The sequence below is a fragment of the Odontesthes bonariensis genome, chromosome 10, assembly GCF_027942865.1.
Source record: "Odontesthes bonariensis isolate fOdoBon6 chromosome 10, fOdoBon6.hap1, whole genome shotgun sequence".
Lineage (NCBI taxonomy): Eukaryota > Metazoa > Chordata > Actinopteri > Atheriniformes > Atherinopsidae > Odontesthes > Odontesthes bonariensis.
Window position 1 is genome coordinate 35,704,623 of NC_134515.1, and position 20,676 is coordinate 35,725,298.

A 20,676-nucleotide genomic window follows, 5' to 3' on the forward strand; every position below is an offset into this window, starting at 1 on the left:
GAATTTATTTGCCACCCTAAAACATGACAACCCAGGGTTCAGACCAGGATGCAGAGTTGTAGTCTTACACACTTCTCTGCAGCTTCCCACCTGCTGCTACCCACCCAATCGATTAACACAAAAGGAGCAAATCCTCTTGTGCAAAAAGAAATTATTAAAACAAAAACTTTAACTGAACAAAAACATCAAACTATTAAATGTGGTTTGCTGAATATCAGATCTCTCCTTTCGAAGTCTCTGTTAGTGAATGAGTTGATTTGTGATCATCATATTGATATATTTTGTCTTACAGAAACCTGGCTGCAGCAGGAGGATCATGTTAGCATTAATGAAGCAACTCCCTCTGACTGTTTAAATGTTCACGTTCCTCGAACCACAGGCAGAGGAGGAGGAGTGGCAGCTATTTTCAGATCAGGGTTACTAATCAGTCCCAGACCCAAGATTAGTTTGAGCTCTTTTGAATCTCTGATTCTCAGTTTTTCCCACGCAAAGTGGAAATCCCAGAAACCTCTTGTGTTTGTTGTTGTGTATCGTCCACCTGGCCCTTATTCTGAGTTTCTGTCTGAATTCTCAGAGTTTTTATCCCAGTTAGTGCTGAGTACAGATAAAGTCATTGTAGTGGGTGACTTTAATATTCATGTAGATGTTGAAAATGACAGCCTGAATATGAACTTTAATTCTATATTGGACTCTATTGGATTTTCTCAGAGTGTTCACGGACCGACTCACTGCCTTAATCACACCCTTGATCTTGTGCTGACTTATGGCATTGAGAGTGAACAGTTAACAGTGTTCCCTCATAACCCTGTCTTATATGACCATTTTCTGATAACCTTTGAGTTTACATTACTTGACTATACAGTTTCTGAGAAGAAATTTACGTATAGAAGGTGTCTATCAGAGGATGCTGTAACCAGATTTAAAGAATTAATTCCATCATCCTTTTCTTCACTGCCATGTGCAGATATGATAGAGGACGACTACCTAAACTTTACTCCAGCAGCACTTGACTCTCTTGTTGACAGCACTATAGTTTCAATGCGTACAGCACTGGACAATGTTGCCCCTCTGAAAAGGAAGGTAATCAGTCAGAAGAGGTTGGCTCCTTGGTATAATTCACAGCTGCGTGCTTTAAAGCAGACTGCAAGAAAGCTGGAGAGACAGTGGCGTTCCTCTAATTTAGAAGAGTCTCAATTAGTCTGGAAAGATAGTTTAACAATGTATAAGAAAGCCCTTCGTAAAGCTAGAACTGCTTATTATTCATCATTGATTGAAGAGAATAAGAATAATCCCAGGTTTCTTTTCAGCACTGTAGCCAGGCTGACTAAGAGTCCGAGCTCTGCTGAGCCAGTTATTCCTTTAACTCTGAGCAGTGATGATTTCATGAGCTTTTTTATTAATAAAATTGTTTCTATCAGAGAGATGATTGATGGAGTCCTTCCCACTATTATCAGTGATGTATCATCAAGTACAGCAGCTTTAGAGGTATCTTTAGAACCTGATTTGTATTTAGACGGCTTCTGCCCAGTTGATCTCTCTGAACTAACGACAGCAATAGTCTCTTCTAAACCATCAACTTGTGTTTTAGACCCAATCCCAACCAGACTGTTCAAGGAGGTTTTCCCATTAATTGACACTTCCATATTGGATTTGATCAATCTGTCTTTGTTGACAGGATATGTACCTCAGACTTTTAAGGTTGCTGTAATTAAACCTTTTCTTAAAAAACCTACTCTTGACTCAGGAGTGTTGGCTCATTATAGACCTATATCCAATCTCCCTTTTATGTCTAAAGTTCTTGAAAAAATAGTTGCAGCTCAGCTTTGTGATCACTTACAGAAATAATCTGTTTGAAGAGTTTCAGTCAGGATTCAGAGTGCATCATAGCACAGAAACTGCACTGCTGAAAGTTACCAATGATCTCCTCTTAGCCTCTGATAGCGGACTTGTGTCTGTGCTTGTCCTGTTGGATCTCAGTGCTGCATTTGATACGGTCGATCACAGTATCTTATTACACAGACTTGAACATGTTATTGGGATTAAAGGAACTGCATTAGGCTGGTTTAAGTCATATTTATCTGATAGATTTCAGTTTGTTCTTGTAAATGAAGAATCTTCCTCACACACCAGAGTAAGTCATGGAGTTCCTCAGGGTTCTGTGCTTGGACCGATTCTTTTCACTTTATACATGCTTCCATTAGGTAACATTATTAGACAGCATGGCATAAATTTCCATTGCTATGCTGATGATACTGTAGCGTTACCGGGTATTTATATACCTATTAAATATAAGGATTTATGAGATGTTCTTACAGTCTCAAATAAACCTTACCTCGAATTCAGGGGCACCACCAACCTAGGTTTTGACTTAATTTTAAGTCACAGTCAGGTAGGAAAACTGTTCGAAATCTTACGATCCTGGTGTTAAATTAATATTCAATTAATAATCAATTAATAATCAATTAATAATCAGTCTCATATCTCGCTACTTTCGTGAAGTTCTCGTTTGGTTGGACAGACATTACGTAAAGAAAGCATACGACACAATCTGTGATTATAACATATATATAGATATATGAACTGTTTATTACAATGATATGATCTTAGACATGAACCTTTAAACAAACAGGAGATGCATTGAATATGGGTGATTATATAAAACACTTAGTGAATATAAAATAAAATATGGGGAATGGGGAGATACTGGATGTATTCAAATAGTTTGGGTTGGCTGACTATTTGAATCTAAATACTGACATTTCGGATTAATTTATCATTCTGTGAAAGCCTCGAGACATCCATCAAACCCACTTTAAGGTGAAAACGGGTCGGTCTTACTGTGCTGAAGTTCTGTTCAGTCGGTTCGGACCATGGTAGCGGCCACGCGGGGTCCGAGGGGACTTCTCTTCCGCTCTCTGGGCCTTCCTGGCTGTGGTGGCTGACCTTTTTAGCTTCTCAGTTGCTTCTCTTCACAGGGAAACGGGGACGATGATGTCGAGGGCTTTACTGTGGGATGATCAAATCCATCGTTGTGTCAGAGTTGGTCCGTTGCTGCTTTCTCTGATGAAGTGAACTTAAGTTCACAGAAGATTAATAAAAGGTTGCTTGGAGTTGGCTTTCTTGGTAGGAAAAGGTGATGATGGCGTGAAACAGCGGAGGTTAGGACGTGCGACGTAGAAGGACGTGGATGACGAGGGACGAACAAAAACACGTAAAACGTGCATCTTCAGAGTATTTCAATCTGTTTCTTTGTTCGGGTCTTCCTCGTCTTTCTTTGGGTCCTTCTTTGGTCATGGGGGGGCTTCATCCTCTCCTCTTTCTTTGGGTCCTGCTCCGTCCTTCTCCTTCCTCCCTTCCGTCGTCTTCTCCACGGCTCATACTCTCATCTTTCCGCGCTCTTCAAATCTCTCTGAGCAACTCATCTGATCAATTCTCCATTGTTCTTCTCTTTTCTTCCTTCTGAAACTCTGTGTTGGAACCCTTCTGGAACAAGAGGCAAGAAAGCGAGAGAGGCAAGAAGGCAAGAGGGCAAGAGCAAGAGAAGTGTATTTCGCGGGGCACCGGGTTTTGACTCTCGGAGGCGGGGCTTACACTACTTTTTCAGCCAATGACATGCTTGAACTGTGTGCATGTCTCTGTAAGGTGATCTGTGCTATAGGGGGATTTCTGGATGAGACAAAGAACTCTGTGTTTCTCCATTACTCCCATCTCATAGAACATTTGTCTCGTTGATTCTGAAAACACCACATCTTGTTAAGATATGCAGATTAAAGATATAACATAGACTTGTAATATAAAGACATCAAAATAACACACATGATAAAGACAATTATGACTTTCAAAATTCAGATGAATATCTATGAAATCGTGACATATGAATAGTGAGTCACAATGCTAATTTCTGTGTTAACAATGGGGACACTAAACAAATACCAAATAGATACCGAAGGGACATCGTTAGAAGTTACTAGTTGCATATATTGTCCATTTTACTGAGTCCTCTGGGATTTAAATGTTCAACTAATCAACACTGCAGACCACTAGGGGGCAATGTGGTTCCATCAGGCAGGTTGGGCGTTTTCCACCAAAATCAGTTCTTTGTCAATATTTAAGCCAGAATCGTACAAATTGTCTCTATATGCGTCTTGTGATCAAGCTGGAAACCTGAAAGAAATTGTACACGGTTATCAAACACATTTAATATAGTTTTAAGATTCGACTAAAAGTGAGTCTTCTCAGTTCATGTGTAGCCATCTGGTCGGTTTGCTGGTGAAAAGCGGTGTTAAAGTGTCAACTTTCGAGTTATGGTCTAGATAAGATAGTAAGTCTCCCACTTTTCCAAGAGTGAGTTCGACTCCCCAAAAGCTCTTAAGGGTGTTGTAAATTAGGCAGTTTCTGTCTCTTTTTCCTTTGTGGAAAGAAAATGAAGATCTGGTTTATATCCACATACGTAAACATCCCCCACAGGAATGTTGGTTTTGTCAAAGTTTGAAAAACTCTTAATCCACACGGCACTGTGACTGCTACATTCCCCCATTCGAATCGGATCTGAACTCGTGGCTGATCCGAATCGCAGGTGAAGAAGTCCAGTGTGTCCGAGTCTGGTGGTTGCTAGGACTCTCAAGAGGGTTATGGTGGGTGTCTCGAGACAGCCTAATACAATTCTGACACAACAATGGCTATAAACGTAATTTTGTTAAGCTTACTTAACCTATGTAGTAAATGTCTAATAGCTAAAGATAATGTTCATAAGTAAAGGTTTCTAAGCCTATATAATTTCAAATGGAAAATCCTAGTAAAAAGCATGCCGATTTCTTTTGGAAAAAGATCAATGTTAGGGGAGAATTTTACTCATTGTTAGAGTCATGATCTAGGAATGTGGTGTTTCTTAATAGTTAGGAAATGAGCACGTTTACTACCTGAGTGTGAGCATATTCGCAGGACTTATACGAACAGTAATGTGTAACATATTTGTCGCGGCGGCGGTCCTGGACAGGGCTTCACTGTACAGTAGCAACGAGTGATATTCTAACTAAAAGGATCCATGGTGAAAGCTGTTGTCAGTGTTTCACTGCTAATTTGCTTTTAATTCAGTTGTAGACCAGTTTCCCCCATTTGTAGATGTCACATGGGTGAAATAAGGTAAGTTGAATGTGTCACCAGATGATGATAGACTTGAAAATTGAAGTTTTGAACACTGAGGTGTCCTGGATTCAATCTTGAGGCATCATGATACTACGGAGTAGTTTTATCGTGATTGGGTAAGTGATATTTTGAGGGTAAGCTTCTTTGCTTCCTTTAAGAGTTAGCTATGGTTAAAGGTTTGGTATTCGGGGTTACTAGAATGTTTGTTGGAGTGTATGGTCCTACCTCCAGGAACAGGCTAGCATTTCTAAGTCTCTGTTAGCACGGTTGGGTTCTGAACTTTTTCTTTTCTTTTAGTAGCAGACTTTTCAGGCTATCAATATCATCTTGACTGATGGCACTTATTTCACTAGACCATTGCTGAGATTTGATGTGGTCCTTGTCGATGACTCTGCTCATCTCAGTTGTTTTCTGATCTGGTGATGGTTGTGACCATGCAGTGTGTGATGGTTTATAGCGAGACCGAAGTCTATAATTGCAGTTGCGGTTTCGAGCGGATTGCTGGTCATGTCGATTTTGAAAAGACATGTCTTTTTGCGGGTTTGAATGAACACTGTGGTTTTCACTGTGGCAGTGAGTTGGTTCATGGCTGGGCCGTGAGGATTTGGAATAGTTGTGTTTGGAGCCTTTCTTAGGCCGTTGAGAATGTGGCCAGTGGGGGACCTCTGCTGGAGGTCTGCCACCTTGTCCCACTTCTAACTCTGGGGACCAAGAACCAGGGTTCTGGGTCTGTGTGGTGATGGGTTCTGGCTGTTTAGCTTTTCTATGTTTTTGGAAACCTAGACTGGCCCATTCACGTGGCTGCTGAATGGTAGCAGTGTGAGGGTTAGCTATAACTCCTAAGTGATAGCTGGTGGTTGGATGGAGGTTTTGAAGGAAAAGAGTTTTGAAACTCATGTCTTCTTCCATTCCTACCTTGTTGCTGAAACCAAAATAAGCTTTGAGGAGGCGGTAATAATACTGCTGAGGCAGCTCATTCCGTCCCTGTTTAACCATCATGGCAGCGGTTAAGCCAGATGGGGTCAGCTCGTCTGAAAACTCGCGTTCGAGTGTTTGGCAGAGGAGTGTATAGTCGTTCCGGATGTAATCGGGTTGACGTTCAATGAATCTACTGACTTCGCGGCTAGATGTAACCTTAATCAAGTAGAATTTGTTGTCAACTGATGCGTTTGGAAACCTTCGCAGGAAGAAATCAATGTCGTCCAAATATGCTCGGGTGTCATGTGGCGTCCCAAGAGTCGGTTCGAATCTGGGCACATGGCGAGCAATTTTGTCAAGCTCTTCGTCAGAAGGAGCTTGTGGAACGTGGGGTCCTAGAGTAGGAAATGATTGATCCGGTTTACCTGGATCATAAACGATCTTTTCAGATCCGAAAGAATTTGTTGTCGTTGAAGACGGGGGTGAAATAATTGAGCTCTTGTAGGCTGTTTTCACTTCAGGAAAAGGGTTCCCTCTGTCTTCCTGGGGGAAGCCATGTGTTTCCTGTTCATGTCCAGTCTCCAAAGACTGACGTAGGTCTATCTCAACACCTTCTGGTTTATCTGATAGGTGTTCCTGCTGTGGATGAGCGGCGGTTTGCTCATCCTTAGCTTTGCTTAGCTGTTCTGTCAACAGCTGCATTTGTTCCTGCTCAACATTAAGATGCTTGTCATCAGTTGGCACTTTGGCTGTTAAATCCTGCACTTTCTGCAGAACCACATGTAGAGATTGCTGGGACTGTTTTTGTGCTTGGTCCACCTTCTTCAGTTGGACTTGGGTTGAAATCAACTCTTGTTGGCAGTTTTGAAGTAGCTGTTCAAGCTTTTTGTTGTTTTCATTGAGTTGAATAATTTGTTGGTTGGAGTTTTCAACCTGTGTTGTTAACTCTGTTACTTGGGCATTAGCTTGGCTGGATGCCCTCTCAGTGGCTTTAAGTTGGTGTTGGAGGAATTTGGTTTCCTCCTGAAACTGTGGCTTTTTCTGTGACCGAGTTTTAAGTTTGTCAGCGGCTTGTTCCATCACTTGGTGTGCATGTTTAACGAACACCACAGCTAGACTACTTAACATTTTGGTCAGAGATTCTTCTTTGGGCTTTTTAGCTTTTGTCTCAGCCGATGGCTTTAAACTGATTGGCTCTGTTTCAGGTGTTTTAATGCATCTTTTCTTTAAGGCATAACCCAGTATCAACTGTTTTGTTAAGTCCATCATCTTGTTTTCACTTGTCTCAGAAAGGGTTCTTTCTGAAAATAAGTTTGGGTTTGGAACAAGGGAAAATAGTTGGGTTAATGTGAAGGTAGTTGGGATTAAGGATTGTTCTCCTGAAATTAATTTCTTCCTTTTGAATTTGTTTACTTGAGAAACAAATAAGGAAGGATGTTAAAATAAACACGACTGTGTTATTTTACTCAAAACTGGAAGAAATGCATTTAATTTAGAAGCTTATCATTAACCGTTATGGTAAAAAGAGGGAAAACATTAATGCTAACACAAAAGGGAACATACAAGCTCTTGGCTGTTGTTTTCTTTAAGCCTTAGTGTCTTATAATCAGTTCCTGTTAAGGTAATCTGATTTGGTGAAAGACACACATTTGAGATAAATTAGCTTCAATTAATGTTTCCAAATAACAAAGTCGGTATTGTTTGTGTCAAACAATTAATTCAAATGCATTAAAGAATATTCAAATAAAGCTGGTATTCGTTAGTACCAAGCAAAATGATCAGCTTTCTTCGTGATCCTATTTAATGTGATCCTGAAGCGGCTCACATGTCAAAAGCTTCAAGTGGGCGGGTTTGAGAGAAAGGAGTGAGGAGTTGACGTCACTGGTGACGATTTCTAGCACCGCCCACCAATAGTCCTTCAAGGATTCAGTGAATTCGCCTAATTTCCCCTGGGGAATGAAAGGGTTAACGTCTCTCACAGACAGTGCACAAGCGATGTTGTAGTTTGCCCACAAACTTTTAAACACTGCCTTGCAAAGCTCACAATGCTTGAGACACGGCGGCCTCAGTTCAGAATGCTTCTAAAAGTCACCAACTTTGATAATAACAACGAATAGAGTCACCAACTCAATTTTTCTGCAGCAAAATTGGTCTGTCCACTACTGCCGTATATTATTTTAGTTAGGGCTTGTAAGCATTTTAAAAAATAAACACACCCTCAGTTTTTTCTTTCAACTGGGTTCAACAGACACGGCGTTCCGGTCGTTTATTTAATAATACAAAAACAATTGACTGTTTAAGTCATTCATGCGATCACGTTTTGTGACCGTGTGTATTTTATTTATTTATTTTATTCATTTATTTTATCAGGAGCGACGGCTCTGACTCATTCAGTTAAGCTCAGCAGCTTTAACTTTCAATAAGTAATCTGTATTACTTTATTTTAGGCGTCACAACGCTCCGTTAAACAACGTTTAAACTCGCTCCCCCACTTCATGGGGTTTCAATATAGCACCTTGATGCTTTTTTTTTTATGTCCGGCTGCAAGATTACAGCGGATCAAAACTCCTGTGTTTGAGGAGGCTCTGAGTTGACTAAATTCGCCGGGACTCGCGGCTGAATTTGTGATACTCATAAAAAAAAAAAAATCAAATCAACCGTGTTGGAAACTCGCAACTACGGCCAGGCCTTTAAATTCAGCGTTCTTGCGCTGTGCATGCAATCTTTATTCTGGGAGGAAACAGCGACAGCTGGCTGCTCTTCTGCGGTGTGCAATTAATATTGCGCGCCCACGGATTTGGAGAGTTATCATGCGTCCACGATTACTCTGATAAAGTGCTTTTAGTCATTCTAAGTTTATAAAGACAGACACAGCCACTGCTTGCATTGCTCACACACAGATAATGAACCAGCCAATATCATGTTTATGCTTTCCTTCACGTAAGTCAGTCTACCGTAAAACGCCTCGCACGGCGCACCAAAAATATGTAGCGTTACCGGGTATTTATATACCTATTAAATATAAGGATTTATGAGATGTTCTTACAGTCTCAAATAAACCTTACCTCGAATTCAGGGGCACCACCAACCTAGGTTTTGACTTAATTTTAAGTCACAGTCAGGTAGGAAAACTGTTCGAAATCTTACGATCCTGGTGTTAAATTAATATTCAATTAATAATCAATTAATAATCAATTAATAATCAATTAATAATCAGTCTCATATCTCGCTACTTTCGTGAAGTTCTCGTTTGGTTGGACAGACATTACGTAAAGAAAGCATACGACACAATCTGTGATTATAACATATATATAGATATATGAACTGTTTATTACAATGATATGATCTTAGACATGAACCTTTAAACAAACAGGAGATGCATTGAATATGGGTGATTATATAAAACACTTAGTGAATATAAAATAAAATATGGGGAATGGGGAGATACTGGATGTATTCAAATAGTTTGGGTTGGCTGACTATTTGAATCTAAATACTGACATTTCGGATTAATTTATCATTCTGTGAAAGCCTCGAGACATCCATCAAACCCACTTTAAGGTGAAAACGGGTCGGTCTTACTGTGCTGAAGTTCTGTTCAGTCGGTTCGGACCATGGTAGCGGCCACGCGGAGTCCGAGGGGACTTCTCTTCCGCTCTCTGGGCCTTCCTGGCTGTGGTGGCTGACCTTTTTAGCTTCTCAGTTGCTTCTCTTCACAGGGAAACGGGGACGATGATGTCGAGGGCTTTACTGTGGGATGATCAAATCCATCGTTGTGTCAGAGTTGGTCCGTTGCTGCTTTCTCTGATGAAGTGAACTTAAGTTCACAGAAGATTAATAAAAGGTTGCTTGGAGTTGGCTTTCTTGGTAGGAAAAGGTGATGATGGCGTGAAACAGCGGAGGTTAGGACGTGCGACGTAGAAGGACGTGGATGACGAGGGACGAACAAAAACACGTAAAACGTGCATCTTCAGAGTATTTCAATCTGTTTCTTTGTTCGGGTCTTCCTCGTCTTTCTTTGGGTCCTTCTTTGGTCATGGGGGGGCTTCATCCTCTCCTCTTTCTTTGGGTCCTGCTCCGTCCTTCTCCTTCCTCCCTTCCGTCGTCTTCTCCACGGCTCATACTCTCATCTTTCCGCGCTCTTCAAATCTCTCTGAGCAACTCATCTGATCAATTCTCCATTGTTCTTCTCTTTTCTTCCTTCTGAAACTCTGTGTTGGAACCCTTCTGGAACAAGAGGCAAGAAAGCGAGAGAGGCAAGAAGGCAAGAGGGCAAGAGCAAGAGAAGTGTATTTCGCGGGGCACCGGGTTTTGACTCTCGGAGGCGGGGCTTACACTACTTTTTCAGCCAATGACATGCTTGAACTGTGTGCATGTCTCTGTAAGGTGATCTGTGCTATAGGGGGATTTCTGGATGAGACAAAGAACTCTGTGTTTCTCCATTACTCCCATCTCATAGAACATTTGTCTCGTTGATTCTGAAAACACCACATCTTGTTAAGATATGCAGATTAAAGATATAACATAGACTTGTAATATAAAGACATCAAAATAACACACATGATAAAGACAATTATGACTTTCAAAATTCAGATGAATATCTATGAAATCGTGACATATGAATAGTGAGTCACAATGCTAATTTCTGTGTTAACAATGGGGACACTAAACAAATACCAAATAGATACCGAAGGGACATCGTTAGAAGTTACTAGTTGCATATATTGTCCATTTTACTGAGTCCTCTGGGATTTAAATGTTCAACTAATCAACACTGCAGACCACTAGGGGCAATGTGGTTCCATCAGGCAGGTTGGGCGTTTTCCACCAAAATCAGTTCTTTGTCAATATTTAAGCCAGAATCGTACAAATTGTCTCTATATGCGTCTTGTGATCAAGCTGGAAACCTGAAAGAAATTGTACACGGTTATCAAACACATTTAATATAGTTTTAAGATTCGACTAAAAGTGAGTCTTCTCAGTTCATGTGTAGCCATCTGGTCGGTTTGCTGGTGAAAAGCGGTGTTAAAGTGTCAACTTTCGAGTTATGGTCTAGATAAGATAGTAAGTCTCCCACTTTTCCAAGAGTGAGTTCGACTCCCCAAAAGCTCTTAAGGGTGTTGTAAATTAGGCAGTTTCTGTCTCTTTTTCCTTTGTGGAAAGAAAATGAAGATCTGGTTTATATCCACATACGTAAACATCCCCCACAGGAATGTTGGTTTTGTCAAAGTTTGAAAAACTCTTAATCCACACGGCACTGTGACTGCTACAATACTCAGCTGTACTTATCTATAAAACCAGATGAACCCAATAGGTTGGTCAGACTACAAGCATGTCTTAAAGACATAAAGACCTGGATGACTCAGAACTGTCTGCTTCTAAATTCAGACAAAACTGAAGTCGTTATCTTTGGACCTGAGCGTTTCAGGGAGAAATTGTCTGTCTATATAGTTACTCTAGATGGTATTTCCTTGGCTTCTAGTTCTACAGTGAGGAACCTTGGAGTTATTTTTGACCAGAACTTATCATTTGACTCGCATATAAAACAGGTTTCTAGGACTGCCTTCTTTTACCTTCGTAACATTGTTAAAATCAGGAACATCTTGTCTCAGAGTGATGCAGAAAAACTAATTCATGCATTTGTTACTTCAAGATTGGACTACTGTAATTCTTTATTATTGGGCTGTCCCACATATTCTCTGAAAAGCCTTCAGTTGATCCAAAATGCTGCAGCCAGAGTTTTGATGAGAACTAACAGGAGAGATCATATTTCTCCAGTTTTAGCTTCTCTTCATTGGCTCCCTGTTAAATTCAGAATAGAATTTAAGATTCTTCTCCTCACATATAAAGCTCTTAATGACCGAGCTCCATCATATCTTGAAGATCTCATTGTAAGATATTTTCCTAACAGAGCACTTCGTTCCCAAACTGCAGGTTTACTTGAGGTTCCCAGAGTTTCTAAAAGTAGAATGGGAGGCAGAGCCTTCAGTTATCAGGCCCCTCTCTTGTGGAATAAGCTGCCAGTAAATGTCCGGGAAGCAGACACCCTTTCCACTTTTAAGACCAGGCTTAAAACTTTCCTTTTTTATAAAGCTTATAGTTAGGTCTGTTGAATCTGATAGTGTATCTGCTAGTGTGTCTTGTTCTGCCTCCACCTCTGGCACCCTCTATACTTTCATTACCCCCTACCCGAACCAGGGTTTGAATCCCATTCCCGCTGTGACTGGTGTGCAGTTGGTGAGAGGCTGAGGTAGCTTGTGGCTGTAAAAAGATGGTTGTTGCGGTGTGAGGAGCAGATCTATATAGGGAGTATAGGGAATTACTCACTGAGTCTGGTCCTTTATTTTATTATTTATTTTTTCGTTAGCACAAGTTTCTTGTGTTTACCTTGAATAGGGATGGCTCAGGTAATCCTGAAACATCCCATAGTTAAGCTGCTATAGGCCTAGACTGCTGGGGGGCCTCATCTGTCACACCTTTCCTCACTTTACTCTCTTTATGTATATGTGATATTATTGTGGTCATTAACTCGTGTTTCCCTGTTCCAACAGATATCCTTTGAATGGTGTTACAGTGCCGCCGCCGCCGCTGCGGCCCTTCCCCCCTTTCTGTCTTCTCAAACCCCAGCTGGTCGAGGCGGATGGCCACCCTTCCTGAGTCTGGTTCTGCCAGAGGTTTCTTCCTGTTAAAAGGGAGTCGTTTCTTTCCACAGTCGCCTCAGGCACGCTCAGGCCGGGAGATTGGACCGAAAAACAAAAAGTTTTCAGTGCAATCTGTTGGTTTTCTTAGCTAGGAAATTGTTTTTGAATTGGCTCTATATGAACGAATTGGATTATTTTATGAATTATGATTATTATTAATTAATTGAATTCCAATTGGCTTGAATTGGACTTACTATCTAAGTGCCTTGAGATAACATTTGTTGTATTTGGCGCTATATAAATAAAAATGAAAATGAAATTGCCGGCAGTAAGTCTGACATGTTTCCTGTGAGGGTTGGACTCCGTCAGAGCTGCCCTTTGTCACCGATTCTGTTCATAATTTTTATGGACAGAATTTCTAGGCGCAGCCAGGGCGTTGAGGGGGTCCGTTTTGGCGACCTCAGAATCGGGTCTCTGCTTTTTGCGGACGATGTGGTTCTGTTGGCGTCGTCGGGCCGTGACCTTCAGCTCTCACTGGAGCGGTTCGCAGCCGAGTGTGAAGCGGCTGGGATGAGAACATCAGCACCTCCAAATCTGAGACCATGGTCTTCGGCCGGAAAAGGGTGGAATCCCCTCTCCGGGTCGGGAATGAGATCCTTCCCCAAGTGGAGGAGTTCAAGTATCTCGGGGTCTTGTTCACGAGTGAGGGACGAATGGAACAGGAGATTGACAGACGGATCGGTGCGGCGTCTGCAGTGATGCGGGCTCTGCACCGGCCTGTCGTGGTGAAGAAGGAGCTGAGCCAGAAGGCGAAGCTCTCGATTTACCGGTCAGTCTATGTTCCTACCCTCACCTATGGTCACGAGCTGTGGGTAGTGACTGAAAGAATGAGATTGCGAATACAAGCGGACGAATTGAGTTTCCTCCACAGGGTGTCTGGGCTCTCCCTTAGAGATAGGGTGAGAAGCTCGGTCATCCGGGAGGGACTCGGAGTAGAACCGCTGCTCCTCCGCATCGAGAGGAGTCAGATGAGGTGGCTCGGGCATCTGGTTAGGATGCCTCCTGGACGCCTCCCTGGTGAGGTGTTCCGGGCCCGTCCCACTGGGAAGAGGCCCCGGGGAAGACCCAGGACACGTTGGAGAGACTATGTTTCTCGGCTGGCCTGGGAACGCCTCGAGGTCCCCCCAGAAGAGCTGGAGGAAGTGGCCGGGGACAGGGACGTCTGGGTCTCTTTGCTCAAGCTGCTGCCCCCGCGACCCGATCCCCGGACAAGCGGCAGATGGATGGATGGATATTTCTAAATTTATTTTTATTAAGTGGCGGAAACGAGCTTCCATACATTTGTGACATGTTGGGGGTGAATTAAGTGCAAGATGCATAAGCCCAAGCAACCAGCAATGATAACACCACCACTTGTTTTTGGCATTTATTCAGTACTTATTTCAATCTTTCATTGTTTCTCCTCTGTGGTGATTACTGCCCCTCTTTTCTCTTAATCTGTGTTTATCTCATCCACCTGGTTTCTCATCTGCTCTGTTTTCTATGCAGCTCAGAAAGAATGGATAGACTATACTATACTATCAAATAAGATCATTCAAAACACACACACACAAAGAGACAAAAGCCAAAACCTAAGTGTGTGAGTTTATACATATAAGTTATTTACTTGTTGTTTTTCAGACCTATTGAGGTTCGAGCATAATTAAGGCATTTTAACCAGCTTGTGATGTAGGTCAGTTAAACATTCTAACCTGGCCTGGACAGGGTTTATTTCTGTCCGTTGGTCTGGATCCAGCTCTTTTTTCTGACTCCGCATATTGGGTGTCTCTCTTTCTTGCTCTTTGTGACTGTCAGCAGATGGTCTGGGATCAGTTTGTTGAGGAATCCTGACACAAACAATCCATGCTGATGGCAGTGTCATAGAACATGTTGACATTCAACGAATGAATAATCATCAGATTTTTATGCAAAAAATATAATTTTATCACTTCTGGTTCCAGGATATTTGCACGGGAGCAAAATAGGAGAAGGAAAGAAAACAAAATAAGTACTACAAGAAAAGAAAACAGACATGGGGTAAAGAAACATGAAAGCAGTTTGTCATTGTTTTCATTTCTCAAGATCAAGAGGTATTAAGTCCAGCAGCCTTCATCAGAGCATCCAGATTACTTGATTTCTTTGTTTCTAACTCAAGCACATGTCTGCATATGTCTACGTCAGTCCGTGATGTCATTGTCTGTTTTACTTGTGCCGTTCCGGTGGGAGTCATTCGTCAGGCCAGGAAACACCAGCCGTCCTTGAGTAGCTCCTTGAAAGTGCTGCTGGTGAGCTGACTTAGGCTACGGCTACACGAAAATGAAACGAGGGTTTTTTTGAAAACGGGTACGAAAATTATTGCGGCCATACGGCAACGCTGCTGTAAAGACTCAGGTCCAGACGAAAACGATGAAAAACGATGAAACGATGCAGTACACACGAAACACCTCTAGGTGCGCTGTAAGCCACCCCCACCGGTTACAACAGAACAATAGAAGAAGCAATGCGCATGCGTGTACGCCCCTACTTCTACCAGCACGAAGCTCACGTTGTTCCTTCAATAATGCCGCTGTAGTTAGCAGTGTCTGCAGCAGTGCTGCTATCAATGTTGAGGGGTCCATGATGATCGCTGTCTGTCCTTGTTGTGTTGTCTTCTTCTTCCGGATTTTGAATGGAAGCCGCTTTTTGTTCTGGTCACTGACGTATGTGTATACGTCACTGCGTTAGCCATGTGGCCCACTCTGGAAGCCGTTCTCAAAAACTATTGTTTTGGGGTAGTGGGAACGCCGGCTCCGTGTGGCCGCGACAGCCAAACGATAAGAAAAAGTATCGTTTACAGTGAAAAACGTTTTCGCGTAGCCGTAGTGTTATTGTCTCAAGGACTTGGCAAGTCTTGACGTAAGTTCTGCAATATCAGCAAATTCTTTTGCTGAAATATTGACGTATTTATTGCCGGTGAAGCTTTTCATCCACCGCCATAACTAAGTAAAACTAAATTGACTGAGCTATACAACGGCTAAAATAAAAGTGTATTTACACACACAGCAGTACTTTTGACTGAAAACGCTTCAGAATAACTTTGATAAAATAACCAAAAAAGCAGATTTATGAGACTTGTTATCTGTCTTTGAAGTAAATGTAGTCATATACTTGTGTAAAGTATGATTGTTTTTAAAAAAAAAAACGAATGCAAAATTTTGCCATTAAAAGGTTTGGAGATACCACTACTTATTCAAAAGTTCTTTTTTTGATTTTTTGGCAGAAGCTTTACATAGCCTGGAGATGTATTTTGGCTTTAAAAATGTTGTGGTTGCCATTAAAGTTGGCCTTGAATTCTGAATAATTGTCCAGCAGTGTCAGCTGTAAAGGCAACCATCCCAGCCACTCACTTACTCTGACCCCTTTCCTGAGAGTATCTACCCATTCAGAGAAAAAAACACAAATAGCTGTACACAATATTGGAGAAAACAAAGACATAAGCCCCGTTCCCACTATGCCGTCCGGTACGGGTCGGTTCAGAACGGTTCGCTTATTTCCGTGTTTCCATTACCACGAAAGCGTACCGGTCCCATGGAACCCGTTACCATGTCTGTAACCCTTCTGCTTGGGGTACCGAGCACACAGGACCGGTTCCAGGCTCTGCTCTCTGTTGTTGGTGAGGAGGCTGTGCAGCGGGAGCTCAATGGCGCTCTGCCAAACCAAAACGTTTTCCAGCTGATTGCCGCAGAAATGGCAGAGAGGGGTTTCAACCGGACCGCGAGCCAGTGTCGCATTAAGCTGAAGAAGCTTGGAGGTGGTTCCAAATTCTGGATGTTATTTGTTATTTGCTGTTATTTGCTATTTACGCTTCGGCACGCACTCCGCCCACCCCTGAGGGTCCCCTTTGTACAGTGGGAACGCAAGCTGACCCCAAAGCGACCCGACCCGTACCGTACTGCATAATGGAAACAAAGACATAGATAAACCACACTGGTTCCTAACTAACTTAGGTGATGTTATTCAATTAGTGTCCAAAACTGGATTGTTCTATTTTGTGATGCACCATAGAAGTACTCAAAGTCAGGGGCTTTCAGTCTCCCTTTTTCAAAAAGTCTTTGTAATTGTGTGGGTACACAATTTTGAGATTCTATTTGAGATTGTTGGTCATCTGAACCCTTTAGGTTCCTCTGCTAATGTCATCCTACCTCGCTTATTGAAGGGACTTATTTCCACTTTGGGGCAACCTGTTCTCACTGTTATTAACAACAGCCTGTCCTCAGGTGTGCTCCCAAGAAGATGGAAACATGAGACAGTGCAGCCATTAATCAAAAAGCCTGGCCTAGATCCAACTATTAAACCAATCTCAGAGCTTCCTTTTCTTTTTTTTTTAAATACTTTTTTGGGGCTTTCTATGCCTTTAATCATAGGACAGTTGAAGAGAGACAGGAAGCAGAGAGAGGGGGGAGACATGCAGCAAAGGGCCGCTCGGTGCAGGACTTGAACCGGGGCCAGCTGCAGCGAGGACTGTAGCCTCTGTACATGGGGCGGCTGCTTAACCCACTACGCCACCGACCGCCCCAGAGCTTCCTTTTCTTTAAAAAAATGTAGAGAATATTTTTTGTATACAGTTGAAAGAGTTTTCAGAGGCAAATATTTTAGAAGTTTTTCAGTCTGGTTTTAGTCAAGTCAAATTTATTTATATAGCACATTTCATGAACAAAACAATTCAAAGTGCTTTACATAAAATAAAAGCATTGCAGCGGGGAGTGGAAGAAGCATTAAAAATACGTAAAAGAATATAAAGAGAAAGAAATAAAATAATTCAAATTAAATTAAAATGATTAAAAACAAGCAACAGTCCAGATAAGTTCAAAGATAGCGTGCAGATTTCATGCATAGACACATGAGAAAAGAAATATTTTTAACCTGGATTTAAAAATGTCTCCATTTGGTGAAAGTTTCATCTCCACTGGCAGTTTGTTTCACTTGTTTGCAGCATATCAGCTAAATGCTGCTTCTCCGTTTTTAGTCTGGACTCTGGACTGGACCAGCTGACCTGAGTCCTTGGATCTAAAGTGCTGTTTACACATACCCAGGTATTTTGATAAACGAAGACCTTTCCCTTCGTTTGTGCCTTTCGTTTATACACAAACGGATTTTTTTCCTCCGAAAACGAAGCTAAAAAAAAACTCCGGCAAAAGTGGAGATTTTTTAAAAACTCCGTTTAGCGTTTGTGTGTAAACTGGTTGAAAGAGACAAAAACGGAGTTTTGGGAATGGAATGAGGCGTTGTCGTCATAGTACAGAGCCCCGCCCCTAACCGCCATGTTGGCAGGATGCTAGCGTGAAAACGCCTTTCTCTCCGTCCATTGTTTATCTGGCAAGCATGGAGGTACTAGCAGCATTTCTGTTGTTGAGAGCTATACTCGCTTGTGTGATTTTGAAAATTACAGTCATACAATGTATTGAACAACAAAGACATTTTTCACGGCTTTAGCAGTTTTATAGTCCAGCGCAACGTGTAAAAGTAGCTCAGTCTCGCTATCAGTCCACACACATGAGCCTGGCACCATATTTTCTTCTTGAAAAGGATCCGGAAGTTCTTCCTGTCAGCGGTTCTCTATTAGGCTTCTGATTGGCTTGTGTGGAATTCTCATTGTTCTAACACTGCCACCGTCAGGCTTGGCGTAATTTAACAGCTCTTGATAGCGTATTTATGCGGATCAATGTAGACGTGTTTTTTTTTTAAAACGGGGCTGTGTGCACCTAGTTTTTTTTGCAAACGAAGGTTAGAAAATATGCGTCTATCAAAATACCCGGGTATGTGTAAACAGCACCTAAGAGCTCTGCTAGTTTATATTCTCTGAACACATCACAGCATAAATGATGAATGCATGGATGAGTTTCTCCTGGTCTTTTTGGGAGAGGAAACCTTTAATTCTGTTGATGTTTCTGAGGTGGTAAAAAGCTGTCTTGGTGACAGCTTTGATGTGGCTGCTGAAAATCAGATCTGAGTCTATCAACACTCCGAGGTTACGAACTTGGTCAGTGATTGTAAGAGTCTCAAGATATTTACCAACGCTGACCCTCTTCTCTTTGCTATCAAACAGAATGATCTCAGTTTTTTCTTCATTTAAATTGTGTGTTTATTTCCTCCAAACACTGACACAGTACGTCTGCTGGGCTGCAGTCGTCCGGTGACAGAGACACATAAAGTTGTGTATCGTCTGCATAACTGTGATAATTGATGTTAAAGTTCTGCAATACAATAAAGTTCTTCTAAGTCTCTTCATAGTACAGAGTCTGCACTATTGAAGGTTTTTAATGACATTCTTTTAGCCACAGACTCCGGATATTATGTGATCCTAGTTTCATTGGATCTAATGGCTGCCTTTGATACAGTGGACCACAACACATTGTTATCCTGTTTACAGCATTATGTAGGTATTCAAGGTACTGTCCTTGAATGGTTCAGGTCCTACTTGGCTGAGAGAACATTTTGTGTCAGCCTTGATACTTTTAAATCCTCCTGTGCTCCTCTGTCATGTGGACAATTCTTGGGCCTTTTCTTTTTCTCTACATCTCCTTCCCCATGGTTCTATTTTTAGAAAGCACAAGTGTGCTTTCCAGCTTTATGCCGATGACAGTCAGGTTTATATGCTTCTGAAAGGACTCCTATTCTGTGAAATTGTTGATGGAGTGCCTTGATGTAAAATCCTGGATGGCTTTAAACTCTTAGTTTAACGATAAGAAGACAGAGGTTTTGTTGTTTGGTCCTGGTATTACCAGTGGGTCCTCTCCTATGGATATTGGCCCTCTGGCACAATTTGTCAAACCGACTGTCACCAATCTGGGTGTGAGAATGGACAGTGATTTTGATTGAGACATGCAGATTAGTGCGGTGGTGAAAACTGGCTTTTTTCAACTAAGACAACTGGCCAAGATCAAACATATTCTTTCAAAAAAAAGACTTGAACAGTGATCCGTGCTTTTATCACAGTTCGGCTTGATTACTGTAATTCACTTTATTTTGGTGTTTCTCAGTCATCCCATCTCCAGTTGGTGAAAAACTCTGCTGCCCGTCTTTTAACAAGTACATGGAAGAGAGAACGCTTTTCTCCTTTTTTAGCCTCATTGCATTGGCTGCTTTCTCTTTTTAGAATTTTAAAATTCTTTTATTTGTTTTTAAGTCATTGAATGGTCTTGCCCCGCCCTACCTCTCTGAGCTGTTGCATGTCCATGTCCCTTCCCGGTCGCTTAGGCCATGCTGACTAGCTGCTCCTGGATGTGCCAAGGACACGGTGAAAGCTCAGAGGGGACAGTGTGGCAGCTCCTCAGTTATGGAACTCGCTGCCACTGCATGTTAGACAGGCATATTCACTGTCCATTTTTAAATCTCTCCTTCAAGGGACACTAAATTAAGTCATTTATTAGCTCAAATCAACATATTCATTCATAAATTAGTCCTCATTGGTGTAAAATTATCTCACTTATCCTCCTGAGTGAAGAATAACTTGTCTGTATCTACATAGAGCGGGCAAGCTCTATGGAGGCTGCCATGTCCTTCCGGTCTATGAAAAACGAGGAAGTGCCGAGAGGAACATAAAGCACTTCAAATCGCGTTTTCCCCAACGCCAGGCCTGCAAGCGGAAATGACGTCATTTTGACGTCACGTCCGCCAAATGGCTTATTACTGGCGCTAATGGTAAATAGATTTTATCTCGTAAATTATCCCACTAATAATGCATTGATTGTTACCAAACTTCTGCCGTAGTACACATAGGCTCTTAACTCACAAAATGAGGCATTAGAAAGTTTGTAAGTTTACCGGGAGTTTATTTAAAAGAACACTTTCCAGATAGCAACTACACACTGCTGCTAACGCTACCGCTGCGTCGACGTCACTTCCGGTAACTCCCGGAATATGACTAATTGCATTGCTTGCACACCAAAGGCTA